The sequence below is a fragment of the Podarcis filfolensis genome (genome assembly GCF_964270895.1).
Source record: "Podarcis filfolensis genome assembly, chromosome: 1".
Lineage (NCBI taxonomy): Eukaryota > Metazoa > Chordata > Lepidosauria > Squamata > Lacertidae > Podarcis > Podarcis filfolensis.
The window spans coordinates 77,169,231-77,188,819 of NC_139604.1; the positions used below are offsets into that span (position 1 = coordinate 77,169,231).

The window sequence follows — 19,589 nt, forward strand, 5'->3', positions numbered from 1 at the left end:
TCGGTGGGGGAGGGTGAGCAATACTGGGACCATGCTGAAGGCAAGGGTTACATTTCCTCCCCCCCCCCAGCCCATGGTTTTGATCTGGATCCCCCCCTTCCACTCAACAGTCTGAAATTCAGAACAGAGAGCCGAATCTAAACAATTAGATGATGTCTGGGACATCCCCTTGGCTGTGGCCTGACTCTTAGGAATACTTAACATAATGGATAACCAAGCCCAGCTTCAGCTGCACTTCTGCAATGAGACAATCTGTAACAGCAACAGCTCAGACAAATTGTGACCGGAAGATTAATGCTACTTGATATAATATATGGCAGCGCTGAGCAGAACTGGAGGAATACATTTATTTAAATTTGTTTATTATCATCTTGCCAATTAAGACAATGTGCAGTTTGCCAAAATATGTATCAATCCACCTCTCTCCTTGATTGCGGCTAATCTCATCCTGTTCATTTTTATCGTTTGGTCCAGATATACAACATACAATGCCCAAGGGCCATTCATATTTGGAAGCTGATCAGCTGCGACTGATTGTAAAAGAAAATAAAAATAAATGCAAGCTGAGGTCATCATAAATACTTATGTTCTGCATTTGTAAGAAATCAATCATTTAGCATGGTAACAGCTACACTCTAGAACTCCCTTCCTTATTCACATCAGGCAGGAGGTGCCTAAAAGCATTTTTGTTCGGGCAAGCCTATCCAGACATGCAGAAGTCAACATGTGTTTGAAACTGTTTTTAGCTTTTTGTAGATTTTCATTATTATTACTTGTTTCGGTTTTTTGTGTTTGTTTGTTTTTTGTACATTGTTTAGAGGTTCTGTTTACAATCAAGTATGAATGAATGAAATTTTATAATCTGCTTTAGTTACAAATTTAGCCCATGCAGTCCTTCTGAAGTTAAGAGTAACCTTTCCCAGTCAAGCCACCATTCACCAATCGTCCCAGGGTAGGTGGCTTATTTTGTAAAACTGATTAAAATACGGCATAGCACTTAGTGGCGAATGGCATGGTGGGGCAGCTGCTGCTTCAATGTGAAGAGTGTGCATGTATTTCTGTGGAGCTACTCAAAGCTATGCGGAACCTCTAGGATTTGCTGTGTGCAAAGGAGGTTCATGTTCTGAAAATAGTTGGGCTTAAAGTGCATAACTAGGTTTAATCTTGCCTTTATGGGCATCGAAAATCTCTTTCTTTCCAGCAATTGATGCAATTACTGCTACACAGAAAGAAAATGACAAAATGTTATATAGCACTATTGTCACAAATAGACCATGGACAACAACCCACTGATCCCTACCTCCACTTACCTCCCTTATCTGCTGTTCTTCCATAGCTGTCAACTTTTCCCTTTTCTTGCAAGGAATCCTATTCGGAATAAGGGAATTTCCCTTTAAAAAAGATAGCTATGTGTTCTTCCTGTGCTGAATTTTACGTTAAGGCTCCTTCTGGCAGGGGCCTGTCATATTCTATATGCTCTTATCCTCTATGCACACTGACAGCGTTGTATAAAATATTGTGATTGCCTCATGTTATTTTACATGGTAGCATTATATTCTCTGCATAATAACACTTCCAGCTTGAGTTATTCCAGCATTCCATAGAAGCAGACTACCTCAATATGACAGGCCTGGAGAAGGACACCAAACAACCTATACACACCAAGTAACCCATGGCTTTTCAGGCCTGGATGAGTAGCACTTAAGGACTGGTGCAGTTCTTCTCTAATTCTTCCCACCATAGAATGACCAGGGAATGGAACATTCTTACCTTCCTGCTCTGTCTCCCCATGTAACAAGGAATAACACTCAAGTCAAAGCTTCCCTGTGTACTCTTCAATATCGGACCCAACCTTGAATGTGGCTTGATTGAACTAATTATACCGCTAGGGGGTAGGAGGTTGCAGTTCATTGCAAATGCACATGGCAAAATAGAGATCATTAAAAAGGCTTTTATATCTCTAATCTTCAACACAGCAGAATCATTTTATGAGGCTTTAGAATACACTCTTGGTCTTGGTGATGCATGGAGGGGGAAAAGCAAATATTTTAGCCAACTTTCATTGGACAAAACCAATTATAATGTAACAAACAGTCTTACAATATGCAAGCTCACTGGAATTCTTATTCCATCCCTCCTCCTTTTTTGCTTCTGTTCTTCAAAGCCTGTAGATCACTCCCACACACTGACGGAAGGGAAAGCTGAAATTGTGAACAAGTCACTCTTCTTCTTTGCCTCTATTTCCTTTTCAACCCTTTCTTTCTTTTCGGTGTAAGTTGTAAGCTCTTTGGAACCAAAGCTGTCCTTTTCTATAAATATATGCCATGTCTAACACAATGGCCCCCATGATCTCGCTTGTTGCCTCTCAGTGCTGCAATAATACAAATAATCATGTCTTTCTACTAGCTGTTCTAAACCTACATGCTTCACACCCTCTTCCTTACGGTGTCCGCTTCCATTTGTCAGGGAGTGAATGCATGGGTTTGATTTATCCGGAGAAAGCATGATATAGACAGCATCACTTATGCTGAAACTTCATCTGTGGCTCCTTGCAGCTTAAACCTACAAGACCCAGTCAAGAAATAGACAGGTGGATTTCGTCTCCTGTGTTGAGCACAAATGTTCCTTCTCTGCAGTTGCAGATTTCGTAGAATTAGATTTAGATTTTGCCTTCAGGGCTGTTCCACATGGAGCTCAGCTTTGGTGCACATTTCTAAATATGATGTAAATGTATGCTTCCCAGCTAGTAAATCTGATCACTCTGACTTCATAGATTGAGAGTGCTGTTGCATCACTTCAGATTCAAATGCATGCTTTCCAGATGTGCAGTGTGCTTCAGATCATGATGGTCCTCTCCCATACCTATACCTGAGTCAGTATAAGGAGTCCAATCCATATATATCCTGTTGCACTAATTATGGCAAGGAAACTGAAAAAACAAACATCTGTATTTTGCTAGGACAATTCTGCAATGTGTGTTTTATGCTCACAGGAGGAGACCTGGTAGCCACAAATCTTTCCAGGACTGTGCAAACGAAATATGTAGTGAGTTCAATTCACAAAAGGTGAGCACTTGATAGGTGCCACATAGTAAGAAAATGATCCATGCAGTCAGTAAAAGTTATTTCAGATTCAGAGCACTTCATGGTCTTTCACGTTCAGGATATACACAAGAATGTAAATGCTCATCTAGTTCCTCTGAAAAAGAATTCAACTTGACATTTTCAAAATTAAACAGAATATCTATCTATCTATCTATCTATCTATCATCTATCTATCTATCTATCTCTGGGGCTGAAACACTGACAATGTAATCGTTAAGAGATTTTAATGGCATTGTCATTTTGGCTATCGACACAGTTTTTTAACCTGTTCAAAAGTCCTTTGTGAAACCTCCAGCTTGCCTGGGTTACATCGCCCTTTCAGTTTCCAAACCCCTTTAAAGAGAAGCAAAATTGGTTTCATTTAATAGGTGATGTTAAAAGACTTCCCCAGTGAACTCGATAGAAAGGAGGAATAGGGAAACCCAACTTTTTGCCCTCTCTGACAGAAATCATTCCAGTTTGACCACCTGATGGGCTCTTGGGGTTAATTAGAAAATCCCCATCAAGAGCTCAGAGGCCAATATCAGCTGTCAAAATCCCACATTCCCCTTCTTTCAAGTGCAAAACAACCTGTGTCTGAAGATGTGCCAGAGTATAAAAGGGCACACCACCACCACTGCGGGCTCTGACTTAGCTCTATTCATAGCCTCACTACTATGAATACAGCAAAATCTCAAATGAAAGTTTTAATCTCCCCAATGCATTCATCCCAAAGAGAAAAGGGTTTCCCTTTTAACAATTTTCCTCCTTAAACCTTTTGTGTTGGTCCGCTTTGGTGCGTGGGGGGAGAGGTTTTTACTCTGACCCAGCAAGGGCTTTTGCTATAGAAAGCACTGCACCTCACCCTTTTATGCTGGAATCAGAGTAAAGGTCTCCTCAGACCAAAAGTAACTAACACAAAAGGGCTTAAATGCAGACTGAACACGGCCAGAATGTTTTTTTAAAACACACACACACCCCAAGAAAGAGGCACCTGATTTCAGTAAACTTACCTATTTGTGCCTTTCCACCTTTCTCCCATCAATCTATAAGCAGCCAACATGCTGGGTAGGAATTCCTGTGTAAAGAGAGAGAGACCTTGATGGAAAAAATAGTTGGGGGAAATGGACAGCAGTATACCTCTCTACAGAATGCAAGTCTGAAGCCTGCAGCTCCTCTGCAGAAGAGGCAAATCTGTAAATAGTAAACCTAATTTAATTATTATCAGAACTACACAGAGCATGACCAAAGCCATTCCGATATAAAATTTACTAATGGTTAATTTCACCTTTCCACGTCACGAGAAGTCAAGTTTATTGCATTTTAGCTTTTCTTTACATATTGCAAATTATCTTAGCTATATAATGTTTACATTACAGTGGTACCTCTGGTCACGTACTTAATTCATTCCGGAGGTCCGTTCTTAACCTGAAGTACCACTTTAGCTAATGGGACCTCCTGCTGCTGCCGTGCCGCCGGACCACGATTTCTGTTCTCATCCTGAAGCAAAGTTCTTAACCTGAGGTACTATTTCTTGGGTTAGCAGAGTCTGTAACCTGAAGCGTATGTAACCCGAGGTACCACTGTATATAAGAGAGAAGAAAAAGAAAAGTCAGCTTACAAAAATGCCCCTAGCTTGCATTGCATCCTTTTGACACTGAGTGACTTTTATTTTAAACAAATTTTCCCTTAAGTTCAGCATCTAGATACAGAAAATAGCATAATAAAAAAATTATGGGTTAACCAAAACATCCAACTTCACTTATTAATGCTTATTCAGGATTGAGAACAACCTCTTCCGCCTAATCTATGGAACGGAATATTAGCAAATAATGTGAAAGATCTTGAATAGTTCCAGATTCACATAAATAACATTATTATTGGAGGGATAGGGCAGAAATGTGCCTCATTCTACATATAGCACACTCATTTTAACCTCTTTATTTTTTTAAAAAAATAACTACAGGCCACTGCTTATATAATCACATGAAGCTATATGTTTAACAAGAACCACTTTGCCCACATTTATGGCAAACAAAATTTAACTGTGCCAACATGTCCTGTTATAAAAGAAGCACCCACTATATATCATAAGACCCCAGTTTGCATTATTATAGCAGAGAAGGGTGTGTGTGTGTGTGTGTGTGTGTGTGTGAGAGAGAGAGAGAGAGAGAGAGAGAGAGAGAGAGAGAGAGAAATCCCATAGCCCACATTTGTTATTTTAAAAGGCATTTGTAGAGATCTTAATGGTGGATATCCACGCAGGCAGGCAGGCGTAGTGGAAGGGGGCTTTGTATTAAAATGCATCTCCTCTGTGCATCTTTAGAAGTGCTACTTGGTCTTTTTGAGGGTTATTTCACTGTAAAATGCCCACCGATTGACTCACAAAACCAAGGCAGATGCTATTCCAATCTCATTTAGAATAGCTCGGTGCTTTCAAAGAGCTCTCCCGACCCCCTGAAAGTACCATTCGAAGTCACCTTTTGTACCATGTCCCTCTTACTGATATGAAGGAGGCATGATTTTATGAGTGAGTGAGAACGCTGCCCTCCCCTCCGCAGGACTGAGCTCCCTTCAAGTGATTATTGTTTTGTTTCTTTCCCTCAGAGCAGTAACACCTACATTGTATGAGGAGAGACAGAAAGCATTCATACCCTTCAGAAAACCATTCACTTAAAGGCAGCTGGACGGACTAAAGTGTTCAGCTTGCCCTCTTCACTCTTGGATGAGTTTTGTGCAAAGCCCGGGCTTGGAGGCCTTCCCTTCACAGATCCGAGCAATTAATGAGAGAATGATTGTATTAAAATAAAAAAAGGGGGAAAGGAAAATGTTGTAGTGTTTGGTCTGCCTCAATCATTTGGGTTTGTAATTAAATTATACTCCTGAAGTCCCCCACCATTATGGGGAAATGGCTGGTCTTTTCCTTTCTTTCTTTTTTAATGCACGATGAAAAAGTAATGCTGTTTACGTAATTAATAGCCATGTGTGGCTTTTCTTTCATATTAAAGGGCTAATAAGGGTTTGAATATAGGGCCTACTGTTAATCCAGCAGCAATTGGAATTAATACTTCCCCAGCCAGATTCTTAGTCAAACAAGATGCGGGGGGAGGGCATTAATTTAGCATCACTCCCCCCTTAATTCTGACAGGCCAGTGAATCAGTTCCTTTCAAAGGAAGTTTTTGTAGCATGAACAGAGTTCAAAAGGTCCTAACGGAATGTTAAGGACCTCTCTGCCCCGAGGTCTGTGTGTTACTGACCAGGATCACATTCCCTAGAAACACTGTGGCTGTTCACTTCTTAAAAGTCCATTAAAAAGACAACAATCCTTTCTCTCCTCCTGCTCGTCTCCCTGTCTCCCCGCTTTCATTTTCAAGCTAGTTATTTCTGGCAAGACATATTGCTTGTTTTTCACTTTTCACAATGCAGTCGGTATATAAGACAACCTACCATCAGATCACTTGACAATATTTGACCATTTTTGTAAGCTAGTTTGCACTCTGGCTTCTCTTTCATCTTCAGCTTCATGGGATTTATTTTGGCTTCTTCCGTATGTTGGATTGTCGGGTCACCACCAGTTCGTAGTTTTATGAACTCTTCATCTTTCAGTATAATTCTACCAATAAGGAAATAGCAGTAGTAGTAGTAGTAGTAGTAGTAGTAGTAGTAGTAGTAGTAATGAGTTTTCCACATGCCATAGAATATATTTCTGCCATTTCTATATAGCGGAACTGTGTGTCTGAACTATCAGTTCTGCTTTTACTAAAATAATAATGACTATGATGCATGCTGGAAAGAAATGGACTTCCGGATGCAGCAAAACACAATTAAACAACAGATGTACATTCTAACCTCTGCCTCAAACATCACTATGGGAAAGGAACATGGCTCAGTGGTTGATCACATGATTTGCAGGCAGAAGGTCCCAGGTTCAATCCCTGTCTTCTTCAAGTAGGAATGGGAAATACTCTTGTCTGAAACCCTGGAGAACCACCGTCAGTCAGTGTAGACCAGGAGTAGCCAACACGGTGACTTCTAGATATCTTAGACTGCAAATCCTATCTGCTCCAGCCAGCATGGCCAGTGGTCATAGATAATGGGAAGCTGCCCTCTGCAACATTATTTGTTTTTTGGTAGGGGGGTACCCAGTTGGTATAGGCAATACCGAGTTATGAGGTTGGATTTGGTATAAGCTATCTTCCTTTGTTTCTAATAAGGGTAAATTATTTGATAGACATATAATACATAATGTTATTTTTTCCATATTTTGAAAAATGGCATTGCTATATAGGAAAATAAGGGGGGATTGTGGCCATTTGGAACTGTGACCAGTTTTCCAGGGCCATATGACATGTGACACTGGAGAAAAATGGAAGATCACACCAAACAGGCCTCCATGGAATAGTTGAGGTGGTTCAGTTGACATGAGAGCAAACTGTGTGATACTCTCCAGGTCACTGTATGCACCGTAACTAATTCTGCCTTCTATTGAAACTTCTGGTTGCAAGTAGTAGATATCATGGCCCAGTTTGATGTGATGGTTCCAAATTGCACCAGCCTGGATGCCTCTGAAGATATGATCACATATTTGGAGTGACGTTTCTGAAGAGTGAAGAGTGGGTTTTGGTCTACACTTGAATACTGTTGACTCCAGGTGGTGGACTGAACCATTCCAAAGAGATGACTGTTCTGAACTATGCCAATTTGGATGCCCAATTTGGCATCACATAACCCAATTTGGCATGATGGTTCCAAACTCTGCCAGTTTAGAATGCTCTGAAGACATCATCATTCCAATTGGATATGATGGTTCCTGAGATTAAGGTACAGGCTTTGGTTTATTGTTTAGATACCATTGGATGCCTTTTCGAATCAAGGTGGCAGACTGAACTGTTCCAAACCTCAATGATTTGGACACCTCTGAGGATAATGTTGCCCAGTTTGGCATAATGTTTCTGGACATGAAGAAGCAGTTCTTCATGAGCAGCCTCACCACCAAATTATTAATGACAATTGAATTTTTTGCCTTTCATAAAGAGATGTTTGTTATCTTCTAGATTCAGCTGGTCAACCCACTTTTGCTAGTCAAGAAGGACAGTGGTCAAGAAGACATATAACAGGCCACACTCATTCAAGCCCCTTCTTCACAGCCCAAAGCTGCAAAAACAAAAATGCATCCCATAACCCCATAACTTAATGGTGCCATAGATACATCCACTGTCTGAACGTCTGAACAAGTCCAGGTCAAGGTAAATGCAAAAGCCTTTATTTTCAAAGTACTTAGCAAACTTATCTTAGTGACTCTCCAAAGTTTCTCTAATGCCACCAATTTGCCCAAGTTGAAGTAGGCCCTGAACAATTTGGAAAAGCTCCACTGGGTGGCACCCTGAGGATGCAATGGTGGCTTGACAAGTCATGCTTTTTCACTGCAATCCAGGGCCAGCTGCCTTAGGTGGCATTTCTGCCCCATAGTCTGTCTTCTGCCCCTTAAGCTAGCCTGCTGCTCTCAGATACCATGGAAGATCCAGCGCCGAGGGCCTTCTGGTGGTTCCCTCATTGTGAGAAGTAAGGTTACAGGGAACCAGGCAGAGGGCCTTCTCGGTAGTGGCGCCTGCCCTGTGGAACGCCCTCCCAGCAGATGTCAAAGCAATAAACAACTATTTTACTTTTAAAAGACAACTGAAGGCAGCCCTCTTTAGGGAAGTTTTTAATGTCTGATGCTGTTTTTAATATTCAGTTGGAAGCCGCCCAGAGTGGCTGGGGAAACCCAGCCAGATGGACGGGGTATAAATAAATTATTATTATTATTATTATTATTATTATTATTATTATTATTGAGTCATCAGTGTTGAAGGAAGATTAAGCTGCTAGCTTTATTAGCTATCATACTTGGACTGGGTGAGACACTATATTTTTCATTGCCTCAAGCAGCAAAGGACTTAAAATGCCTTTGTCACCATCACTGTCACTCAGTAGGCTCAGTAATGAGCTCTTTTCTGGCTTCAGTCAAATTCACTTTGCGACTTTCACCATTAATATTGTACTCATCTCTTAGAAAGCTTTGCTGCTTGGAGCTCCTCAGAAAGCCAAGGAGAAGACTGAGCTCTGCAAAGTGGGAGAGGCACTTGGGAGTGATGGTGACTACCACTGCTATTCCAGAGAGGAACCAGGACTTTAACAGGCATTCTGAGGGCAGTGAGGAGAGAGAGAAGAAATACAAATCCTTCTGCAACCAGGTGTTCTCCTAAAATTCCCATCATCCATGACTATTGGCCATGCCAGCTGGGGTGGATGGGAATTGTTGTCTAAAACATTTGGAGTACACTAGTTTAAGGAAGGCTGCTATAGGCTATAATGATCTCTCACCAACCAATTCTCATGCAAATATTAGTGTTATAGGGAAACTCAGCTGACCCTAGGCAAACACCGCTGCTGAGAAATCAGTTTCTCCCAGCTTACACACCCACATCTCAGTAATACACAGTATGTCAGTTCCCTTACTCATGATTAAGTCATGGGTGGTAGATATATAGCCCTGAAATCAAACAATACTCCAGGGCCCTTATGACAAGTTGGGAGGGAAATCTATGTTACGGTGGCTGGAGGAATAGTGGATGGGCCTCAAATGTTGATCCTAAATATCTTAACACAGATTTAGTTATCACAGACAAGGTTTCTTTATAGCACTAATTCGGGGGATACCAATGGAAGCCAGCACAGTGGTAAACATATCACAATAGCTGCCACTTCAATTATCACATTAATTAGCTATTTGCTTCTTTATAAAATGTCCTGTGCAAAATCTGAGATGCAACTTTGCAGAATAAGGTGGCTTGCTTGCTTAAAATGGATTAATTTATATCCTCCGAGATTAAGGTCATATCGATATCATGCATGATCTCTATCAGCTTTACGGATTCCTGAACTTAATGTTCAGGCTCACTAAGGCCTATTCATACTTGGCAGATTGATATAGGAACTGACAATTCATTGCCACCCAAGTGTATCTTAGCCCACAAAGCTCACATAAATATTGCTGAACATATCCCATTGTAGAATGGCTAGTTAGTTATGCCAGTCATTCAGCTTCCTGCAACTCTGAGTAAAAGAGCATTTCTCTCAATGATTCACCTAAAAGAACTAAATGTGCTATTGTTCTTTTGCTGGTTTTTTTTTCTCTTCACCAATGAACAGCACTTAAGAAAATAGATTTATCTGTCAATCAGTGGAACATTGAAGGAAGAAGTGGAACAGGACCTGAAACTGGATCGGGGGCGGGGCGGGGAATGATGGGAGTAAGATGGAAGCATAATAATAATAATAATAATTACTATTAATAATGGTCCATTGAACATTCTAGTCAAGCACTTTCTAGTTTGGCAGGTAGCAGTTCTCTAAGGTATCAGACTATGTCTCAACTTTCCTGCGATCCTTTTATAGCTGGCTTGGGTGCTGAATCTTGGATATGAGTCACAGTACATCTGATGATATGGACTACAAAAGTTTAGGCCTCAATAACTCTTTCTTCTACAGGATACTTATTGGTGGTTAATACTAATGGTTGGGTCCCCTTGCTAAATCAGCTAAAGCTGGACTGCTTTAATTCCAGGCAAAACCAAGCGAGCCAAAATCAATCATTTTTGGTATAAAAGTAACTGGCTAATTGGGCTAGAAAGTTGTCACAGGAAGAAGATGGGCTTCTGTTTGGAAAGCAGATGTCTTAGTGTTTGCCTCAGTATTGTTTGCTGATGACAAACACCACAGCAAATCAGCAGGGCCACCATTATCCTGTGACAATGTTCTATTAATTAGGCATGCCATTCTAACTTTTAAGTACACAGTCAAAAGGCAGCTGTTCTATAAGCACTGTTATGAGGCAGTGAATTGGAGGGACCACACCTGGTAGCCAGAGCCTTAAGTGTCATCAAGTCCTGCCCTGAAGAGATCTCTCTCCCCCCCGCCCCCCTACACGCACCAGAAACTTAAATTTGTGAGGAAAATCTGAGCTCACCACCAGTTCCCTCAAGGCTAATTCAAGCACCATACTCATGTCAGATTCACTTCAAAAGTCCCTCAGTTATTTCACTAATAGCCCCCCCAAAAAAGAGAAGGGAATTCCAAAATGCTTAACAAACCATGAAAAACATTGGTGGTGCCTAACACATTTTGGTTATATCATGGCTGTGTACACGCCATACATTTAAAGCACATTTCAAGCATATGACTTCCCTCAAAGTATCCTGGGAACTGTAGTTTGTCAAGAGTGCTGGGAACTATGGGTCTGTAAAGTACATTTTCCAAGATTCTTTGGGCAAAGTCATTTGTATGGTGTGCTCACAGTAATTTACCCACCTTCAGAGTTCTGCCCCAGTCCTTCAGAGATGAGTTGTTTTTCCTTCTGGGTTGTTTTTTTTTAGAATAATGAAGGTAATGTGAGATTCCCACTTTAACAAAGTTCCTTAAAACTTCTGAATCTATCTATCTACCTACTGCATTTATATCCCACCTTTTTCTCCAAGGAGCTCAATGTGGCATAGATGGTCCTCCCCCTCCTCATTTAATCACCACAACAATCCTGTGGGGTTGGATTAGGCTGAGAGGCAGTGACTTGCCCATATTCACCCAGTGAGCTTCATGCCAGAGTGGGGATTTAAACCCTAGACTCCCAGTCTGACACACTAATGACTAACCACTCCACCACACTGACTTTTGCATCTGGAGAGAAAGCAGCTCTTGCTCCTTGTGTTTACTCCCTTCCCTATCTGCCATCCCTCTCACCAGACACAAGGATTCCCTGTGCCATAGAGCAAAGGAGTAAATGGAGGCAGATACTACAACTGATAAGGGAAAGAGCAAGAAGAAGAAACTGTCTGCTTTCATTTTGTTTTGGGAAATTTAAAGGAACTAGCCTATTGTCCCGTTTGTAAGGTAATACTATGTAAGAGTCAAGGGCAGAGGGTAAGAGTTAAAGGATAGTAGCTCTCCAGCTGTGAGAAGAAACTTTTCACCATATTGGTCCTTGTGTGTAGTATATTCCTTCTGTCAGTGACCAATACCTTTCCTTGTCTAACCAACACATGAAAATTGGTAGCAGCCATGTAAAAGTTAAGAATGAATAAATATTCAGAGAAGAAATTAGGCATGTATTCATTTTCTGGTACGCAGTATAATCCAATGTAAATAGCACCCCATTTAGCTAATCTTCTGATGACCCACAACTATTTAATAACTTCAGGCCCATTTAGCTTAATGAGATTATACTGTACATTATTCTGAGGCAATCAGGTTTGATAAATCATATTAAATTGCTCTGGAGTTGCAATTTTGTCTTTCCCTCCTTCCTTCCTTCATGCATTCTCTCTCCAGAATAATGTCACTGCAAAGGATACTAGAAGCCAAAGCAAATGCTTCTCCTTTAATTTTTTTTCCTCCCAAATTCTATACGGTAAATTCTATATATTTTAAGGAACAGGGGGAAGGTCACATTCCAGTCTTTACCAATGACAGAAACAGAAATCAACAAATGTTATGCAGACTAGTTGATTCCAGAAGATAAAAGCAAATCCCTATATTCAAATCATCGACTATAGGGAAAGTAAAATATAATGTATGCATATGTAGCAGGAGGCAACATCTGCTTCTGTGGAAGCATGAGTCTCCAGTCTGTAAAATATAACAGCAGTGTCACCTAAAAAACAAAGGCTGCTTACATACAATACCTTTAAAGCACATTCAAACCATATTCTTTCCCTCAAAGTATTCTGGGCATTGTAGTTTACCTCTCACAGAGTTACAATTCCTGGCAAGCCTTAACAAACTACAGTGCTCAGAATTATCTGAGGGGTCAAAATGTGCTTCAAATGTCCTTTAGAGGTATAGTGTGTGCACAGTCTAAGGTTGAAGTCCTCTGGTCTCTCTGAGAGCATCCCAGAAGCTGTTAGACTATTTTGCATCTCTCTCTCCAAGAATGGAGAAAGAGGTCCCTGGAGATAGTTGTTGCTCTACCAACATCAGATCTTGGACTCCAGAAAGGGCAAAAATAAGGCATTCTGGCAGAAGCTGTGGATCCAAAGCTCTCCTGTTTCCCCAAAACACTCATGGAATTGGGGAATAGCATCATTTATTTCCCAGAAGAGAAGCCTATGGCTACCTTGGGTTTGGATATGAACCTTCCTCTCCCTTTGATCCTTCCTATTCCTACCCCAAAGGATTGCTCTATAATTCCTGTACTGTATTTTGGAATGAGCTATTTCATCAGATGCTTGGCTTGTAAGCATCTGTGGGTGTGGAGTAGAACAATGACCCATTTAAACTGGCTGACAAAAAAACTGCAGCAACAGAAAACAATGACCCATTCCTTACTTTTATGTAGGAATCACTATTTAATGTATACTTGCACTAGTACCACTAGTGAGAATTCCTAATTCTTATTTATCCATTAATCATGTGCTTATAACGCCAATCATCCTGAAGAGGGGTGACCTATCTGGACATGTATTATTGCATCAAAAGCTTTGCTGTGGTAAATGGCCCAATATGCCTTCAGCCTATCTTAGTATATGGTCCATGAAAGAAAGAAAAATGGTGGGAATGGAGCACACTTTTGAAAGCAAAGGATGCACAACAGACATAAAGGAGACAAAAATGCAGCCCTTTTTTGGTGCAACCAAATTCAGACACCCTCTTAGAATTTAGCCCATCAGCCTCTTTCTAAAAATGGCTTCAGAAGCCCTATAGAGGTATTTCAGCTTCTCTGACTTCTCACACAATATTCTTTTAAATGAATTTAAAGCTTTTCAGAATCCCTGCAAAATAACCATGGTGCAGTTCCCCTCGTACTATTATGCAAATAGATTAATCAGCCAATGCTTCAGTGAGAATTAATTTATATTTGAATCAAATGAGCCCTAGACGCTTTATAATTGAACCCTTAGGCCAAGGCCTGGGCTAGGTAGCAACCCCATATTATTCATTTGACGAAACGTGAACTGACATAAATACTATGGCTAACTTTCAATCCGATTACTCCGTTACCTCACATCAATGCTATCCCAGCCATCAGACTCTGGCGTCCTTCCTTTCATTGGCTTTGCTAACAACTGACAACTCCTGCCTGATAAACAAGCACCCACGCTGCCATCTCGTACCCCCTCTCTTAACCCATAATTCCTACTCAATGGGCCCTATTCGACAAGGTACTTTATTTTGTTTGTAGGAATCAAGGACTAAACAGGGTGTTTTGTGCTTTTTTTTTAATTATTTAAAAAAAGTTCTGTTGGTGTGGCTACAATTCAGAACTTCTCACTCACAGCTGCTAACTATTTTGAGTCCTAGCAACCAAAAATACACATGGGTGCTCTGCTCTTAATTTTAACAATTATCCAAATTTATTATGGTCTTTTAAAGTCTTCCCACACCTTCCTTTGTATGCCATTTTTTGATAACTGTGAGTAAAGGTCAACGTAAAGTGAACCCACATTTTATACCGCACCCTTATACCAAACTCATGTTGACAACCACCACATTCTTTCAGTTGCATTGCACAGGAACTTGTATGGGGGTGTATGTTTTAAGAAAAAAAGTTTTTCCCCTGTAAAGCCACAGGCATTTAAAAAGATTGACCAAACAATCCACCAGGTGTGAGAAAAGCCTCCCCGCGCCACCCTCTGTAGGCAGCTCTCTGGCAGAGAACTTACACTCTCTAATTAGATTATCAGGCCAGCTTTGAAACTCTTATCAAAACATTTTCTCTGCTGTACTGTTCATTGTGCATAGCTGATAACTAAGCTTCTCAAAAGCTCCAGTTAAAAACCTGTTTTTAAATAAGTTGAAGGAAGTATGGAGAAGAAAAAGAAAACAAGACTTCCATTTACTTGAAAAAGCACGGGTAGCTAGGGATTATTTTACAAGGCATGTTCTAAACATATCATATGATTTGTAGTTCAGCCTTTAGGGTGCACATTACATAGGGAAGGTTAAACACAGCCATTCAAAACTCTCTTAAAGTTGGCCCCATGCTACCATTTGTGGTGAAGAGAGGTCATCTTTGTGCATGGTGCTATGCAAAGAGGTAGGCGAGGTTGCAGTGAGCACCAAAATACTTGGGACTGGTTACAGATAGGTAGCCGTGTTGGTCTGCCATAGTCAAAACAAAAAAAAAAAAATCTTCCAGTAGCACCTTAAAGACCAACTAAGTTAGTTCTTGGTATGAGCTTTCGTGTGCATGCACACTTCTTCAGATACACACTGTATCTGAAGAAGTGTGCATGCACACGAAAGCTCATACCAAGAACATACTTGGGACTGTGAAATTTCAAGCAGACTGTGAATCATTCCAAAAGGATTTATTCACACTATATTCAATGCTGCTGACATTTTTCAGTCATATATGTTAAGGGGGTATAAGTTGGCTTCAACCCACCAGAAATAAACCAGAGCTGAAAACTCAGTGAAATTGAGGAACTGAAAATTTAAAAAAACAAGTGTTTTAATATTACTCACTTGCATAAAACTTACATAATGTCTATATACAGCATGGCCATTGTTGTTGTTGTTTAGTCATTTAGTCGTGTCCAACTCTTCATGACCCCATGGACCAGAGCACGCCAGGCACTCCTGTCTTCCACTGCCTCCCGCAGTTTAGTCAAACTCATGCTGGTAGCTTCAAGAACACTATCCAGCCATCTCGTCCTCTGTCGTCCCCTTCTCCTTGTGCCCTCAATCTTTCCCAACACCAGGGTCTTTTCCAGGGAGTTTTCTCTTCTCATGAGGTGGCCAAAGTATTGGAGTCTCAGCTTCAGGATCTGTCCTTCCAGTGAGCACTCAGGGCTGATTTCCTTAAGAATGGATAGGTTTGATCTTCTTGCAGTCCATGGGACTCTCAAGAGTCTCCTCCAGCACCATAATTCAAAAACATCAATTCTTCAGTGATCAGTCTTCTTTATGGTCCAGCTCTCATTTCCATACATCACTACTGGGAAAACCATAGCTTTAACTATACAGACCTTCTAGTTTGGTTGTCTAGGATGTTGTTGAATGAAGGGAACCTGAAAATGGTAATTAGTGATCAGCTGGGTTGAAGCACCATTATTATGAAGGAAAGCTTAAGAAATTATGCATTTATATATTTATAGAATATTTGTATACCACTTTTCAACAGTATGTTCTCAACATGGCTTAGATAGTACAAAGTAACTTGTGAATGTTTTAATAACATTTACAGTCTCAGCATTAACAGAATTCCATGTATAGACTGTCCACCCTAGAACAGTTTCACTCTCATTAGGATTTAACCAGTATCCAGAGATGATAGATATACCTGACATGTACTGGGTCTGAACTGGTATTGTTCAGTGAATTGTGTCAATGCTGTGCAACAAAGGTAAGGGTCATATTGAGTGCTGGACTAGATGATCCTTTGGCAAGCATTTATTATGTTCTTATAGTCCAGACTTCAGTCACTGTAATCATTGATTGACCTTGTAAATGTGGTGCAGGAAATCACAGCAAGGATTGCAAGAGCTTCCTAAAACTTAGCATTCAAGACTATGCTTGTTCTTGTGTTAGTGTGTATCATACAGAAGGATTAAATCTTGCTTCTTGCTTCTGTGTAACTTACTGTGTGATCAAGTTCTTCAGTGCTGACAGAGCTGTAGTCCTAAACATCTAGAGAGCATCAGGTTGGGGAAGGCTGGCATAGGCTGTTGATGTGCTCATCTGACACATCAGAAACTGAAGCTGGAAGAGCAGGACTAGGTGACGGACTCCCAATGAAGCTGATGAGCTTGAAGCCCTATGCTCCGTCTACTTGTGGACCACAGTCATGACTGCTCAGCTGTTTGCAGGGGGAAGGCTTGGACGATGCTTAATCTCTGCTTGATTGCTTTGCATGGCTTAAAAGCTGAGGAAAATATATGTAGAGATAGAGATCGAATTAATACCAACAATAACCAGACACATGACAAATGGGAAAATAAAATTCAAAGTAGACAAGAGAAACACATTAAGAAGGGAAGGGACAAATTAACTAGCCTCACAGTTGGCCTGGCAAAGAAACAGGGACAAAACTCCAGTGAATTACTTTTGACCTGATCACATCCTTCGTCTGTGTATTTGAGAACATGGTCGTTCAGGGTTGGCCAGTCTGAATGGAAGGGGTGGAAGCATGTAACTCTCGCCTCCAGGTTCCTTTGCCAAGTCTCGTCTCTGCTGTTTTATCCAAGATCCCTTCTTTCTTTGGGGCAGGGAGAGAAAAAGAAGAAAAAAAGGGGGGGAAACACCACACAGTTAACCACCTGTCAGGGCTGAGGACACAATAAGACAGCCCCCAAAAGAGCTTTTCATGCATGCGTAATATATTTGTTCAGCTATTCACTTAATGAAGCTGATAAATGTGATGCAAAACAATAGTCAAGTTAATCTATTTAGTAAAATGTTTTGAGACTTTCAGGCGATGTTAAGGAGGGTAGTGTATGCAAGCCATTTTCATTTCAATGCACTCATCTCTCCCCCCTCTTTGGGGGAATAGAGGGAGGAGGGGGGTAGATTCAGACAACCTATGTGAATATAATTTCTTATAAATGTGTCTTTAATGGGTTTAATTCACCCTTGCCAGCTGTTTTTGGAGCTGGTTTGAAAGAGCAAAACAAACGTGCCAGGTTTGGAAAGCTAGTTAAAATTAGTTTCGGTCATTGGGGCCAAGCTATATTTCCTGCAAACCATCTGCTTGATTGGCACAATAGAGGGATTTTCAAGAAAAAAAAACAGGGAGGGAGGGAGGAGGGAGGAGGAGGAGGTGGGGGAAAGACCAGCAAAGCTTTGAAGGACCCAACAGTTACTGTTCCTTGTGCTGAATTCTAAAGGTGAACGTCTTAGGTGTCTTAATACAGCATGTCCCATTCAGGTATTCAGCAAGGTCGATGAGCATCAATAAGGGCACCTAGAAAGGTATTAAAACTCCACGCAGAGAACCTTCATCCTTACCCGCCCCCCTCTAGAAAGAAACAAAAACAGAGAAATCTCTCTGTGTGTTTTAGATAGCCTAGATTTGAGGGAGAGGGGCACTAGCCAAAGGCGCCCGGGTGGAGAAGCCTGGCCACCAGCAGGAAATGCATTCAGGCCCAAATGATTTCCTAGCCTCTCTTGTTCCATCAGATGCCAACATGTTTGGAATATGAGTTATCAAAGGAAGGCAAAACAAGCAAAATGTGCCAAGCAGTCATTTCTTCCCCTGCTCCTAAACTATATACATTGCAAAAGGTTTGCCATCAAGAGCAGTCCTGTTTAAATGGATGATGCTTCCTGATTTCGACTTGGGTTCTAAGCTCCCTTACCTGCCCAACCTATATTAAACGACACACATCAGCCTACTGGAATCGCTGCATAAATGAGTTCCCATAGTGGTCTGTGCTAAGCTGCCAAGGTGAGCCCATTCACAGCTATTTCTGCATATAGTGAATGTCATACAGCAGACTGGTAATTGTTGATGTTTTTACTGCTCTCGCATGCTGAGGGACCAGGCATTGTTTGGATTGACCCTGCACAAGTGTAACCATTCACAGGACTGGGCTTGTGTCACACCACTGTCAACCCACAATTGCTTAGTGCCTTTTAAAACAAATTGTTAGCCCTAGGGCTTCTAGGTACCCAGTTCTGATGGGGGTGTAGGCACAACACTGGCTTCCTAGGAAAAGTTAGGTGCAGCAATTGCAAGGGAACTTCCAGCAGCCTTCATATGCCTGTATGTCCATGTAGTGAGGCTCAATTTGAACTCTCTATAATGTAAGATAAATAATGGAATGTACTTCCATTAAAATTATGCATAACTCTTTCCATGCCAGTTTACAATAGGATGATAGACTACAATCCAAAACTTAGTTCTGTAGTAGTAAATGTATCGTATCTATTTTCATTGATGAATTATTATTTACAAGCGAGCCTTTTCAATGTTTCAGCCAACCAGCCATGCCCTCCTGCACATATTCCATTCCATTTTGTTTACCCAGCCTCCAGTTTTCTGCCCCACCATAAATCATAGAATTATAGAAATAGAACTGTAGAATTGGAAGGAACCCTGAGGATCATCTACTCCAACCCCCTGGAGACACACAGCTTGAACACTTACTAGATGGACAGAAGCACTGCTTAGCATATCAGATCTCTAGGGCAGGCATGGCCAAACTTGGCCCTCCAGCTGTTTTGGGTCTACAACTCTCATCATCCCTAGCTAGCAGGACCAGTGGTTGGGGATGATGGGAGTTGTAGTCCCAAAACAGCTGGAGGGCCAAGTTTGGCCATGCCTGCTCTAGGAACACTCAGCACCCTAAGATGCTTACAAAGCCCAAACTAAGCTTCCTCTCAGTCTCTCCCCCCAACAGGACATAGAATCATAGAATTGTAGAGTTGGAAGGGACCCCGAAGGTCATAAGGCCAACCCAACTAAAGCATCCATGATAGATGGGCATCCAACCTCTGCTTGAAGACCTCCAAGGAAGGAGAGCCCACCACTG

At 41.2% G+C, this 19,589-nt stretch overlaps 1 long non-coding RNA gene across 1 annotated transcript; it reads right to left on the minus strand.

Moving 5' to 3' along the window:
- Positions 1-1,981: 1,981 nt before the first annotated feature.
- On the minus strand, positions 1,982-17,636 carry LOC310756529. The gene is made up of 4 exons (XR_014544919.1): positions 17,162-17,636; positions 16,700-16,981; positions 4,097-4,161; positions 1,982-3,025 (listed from the first exon to the last, which is right to left on the minus strand). It is a non-coding gene; the product is annotated as an uncharacterized lncRNA (long non-coding RNA).
- Positions 17,637-19,589: the final 1,953 nt, after the last annotated feature.